Genomic DNA, 2,466 nt, shown 5'->3' with positions numbered 1-2,466 from the left:
CGAGAGCACGCGCGCGCATCTGGAACATCCAGCTTCTCCCCAACCAGAGGAACGTACAACTCGCGGATCAAACTTGCGTCGCAAGCACGCACGCCTACCCCACCACCACCCTACGCCATCTAGGAGCGCCTACACACCCATTGTACTGGTCAGGAAAAAGCAAGGAACCTGGCGGATGTGCATTGACTACCGCCAAATCAACGCCGCTAGCGAGCCGGACGCGTATGCAATGCCTCAGATTGGAGCAATCCTGGACCAGCTAAAGGAGGCCAAATACATCTCGACTATAGATCTAAAGAACGGATACTGGCAGATACCGCTCGCAACCGCGTCGCGGCCATACACCGCTTTCACCGTTCCAGGCCGAGGGCTCTTCCAGTGGAAAGTGATGCCCTTCGGTCTGCACTCCGCCCCTGCTACCTTCCAACGTGCTCTCGAATCCATACTCGGACCAGAACTTCAGCCAAAAGTATTCGCGTACCTTGATGATATCATCGTGCTGGGCGACACTTTCACCGAACTAGGGTTCAATCGATACCGCTAAGGTATCACTCTAATGAGTACTTGTACTCAAAAGACTGAAAGTATCGATACCTTCTCAGTATCGGCAAAGTATCGAATACTTACTTGAATTGTTTTCATCTCCTCTTTCGAGAGATACTTCCCTTTTTGTTGTAAAAGGTCGTATGATTACGTCTTATCATGGTTTAAAACATTGTATGTCAAAATCAAATAAAAATCCAATAAAGTTGTAGGTATAGAAAACGTATATATTTAAGTTATTTAGTAAGAATACAAAACAATGAATAATTAATATTTGCGGTACATTACCAAGAAACAGTATTGGTTATAATTTTTTCAGTCGTATGAGTGTATAGATCATAATATAGGTCATTCCATAACAAAAACCTTGTTAATCCAAGTTTAAAACTTTGTACAAAAATTAAAAGCAAATCAACAAAGTTTCATCAAAGAACGTAAATAATAAGAAGGGAAAACTTGTGCCTTCTCTTTTGCGCTAGTACGTTTTCATCAAAACACCATATTTTTTATTCTGAATAAAAAGTGCTTAATTTTGGCGAAACTTTGATTTTCTTTTAATTTTTGTACAAAATTTGAAACTTGGATTTACATGGTTTTTGTCATAGAATGAACTATATTTTTTATAAAAAAGTAACTAAAATTAATTTGAAAATAAAAATAAAAATCCGACACTTATCCATAAGGTCACCCCTATAAGTATACAGCGCACTGCATCATTTACAAACTACACTGGACCACAAATTTCAACTTTTTCTCTTTACCAGAAACGCCGTTATGGAATTCTTATGTAAAATCACCCCCTGATTCCGAAAATCAAGGTTATTTTTAATTCTATGGTACCGTTTTGATATTTGCAATTTACCGTTTTTGCAAAAAAAAAAAAATTGGGTCCACTTTATCATATATATCTCAAGAACGAATTAAGCAATTCCAAAACGGTTTGAAGCTTTTAAAAGGAAATAAAATTTTCTATAAACTGTGCATACAACACTTTTTGCTAGGCCCTGTAGATTCAAAGATAACGAACAATCATTACCGATTTTTTCAATTTTTTTTGTAAAAATATAAAAAAAATTGTACTTTGCGGGGAAGGATCTCGAAAACCTTTTATTTTTTGCAGATTTTTTTTTCTCCCTAAGCTCTGTTGTATTACAAAAAAAATAAGCTATCATCGAAGAAAATCGATGCAAAACTACGTAAGTTATAAGCGATCAAATAAAAATACCCAGGTTGCGCAACTTCAATGTATGTACCTATACATACATACATATATTAAAGGTATAAAGTGCAAGTGAGATATTATCCGGATAAACGAATAACACCATAACAATGATAACACTTTTTCTTTAAATAAATCAAATAGTACTTTTAATACTCGAATTGTGTTATAGTAGGTAGAGTGGTTGCATCGAAAGGAAGAGTGGTTGGGTTCGAAACCTGCTGTAGGCATGTAGTTATAAACATGTATTTCCGTCAGTTATGGGTAAGTATGCAGGTAGATTTTCAAAATTATAAGACACAGAAAATTTCTAAAGCCTACATCTAAAACAGGTAGTATTTTCTTCTATCCCGATTGCACATGCAGTAAATACAAAGGAAACCTACGAGGAAATGCAAAAAATACTCAAATTTATCAAATATGAAGAGCATGATTGGAAAATATGTTCTGATCTCAAAGTCGTTGCAATGCTATGCGGTCTACAAAGTGGCTACACCAAGCACTGCTGCTTCCTCTGCAAGTGGGATAGCCGAGCTCGTAAGGACCACTACGTCAGAAAGGATTGGCCGGAAAGAGTCGAGTTTACCGTTGGTGTGGATAACATCAAATACACCCCTCTTGTCAAGAAAGAGAAAATCCACCCTTACACATCAAGCTCGGTCTCATTAAAAACTTTGTTAAGGCTTTGGACAAAGAAGGCGAAG

This window comes from Rhagoletis pomonella, unplaced genomic scaffold (assembly GCF_013731165.1).
Source record: "Rhagoletis pomonella isolate Grant_MI unplaced genomic scaffold, Rhpom_1.0 Rhpom_scaffold_02303, whole genome shotgun sequence".
Lineage (NCBI taxonomy): Eukaryota > Metazoa > Arthropoda > Insecta > Diptera > Tephritidae > Rhagoletis > Rhagoletis pomonella.
Note: the sequence above shows the minus strand (reverse complement) of the source record.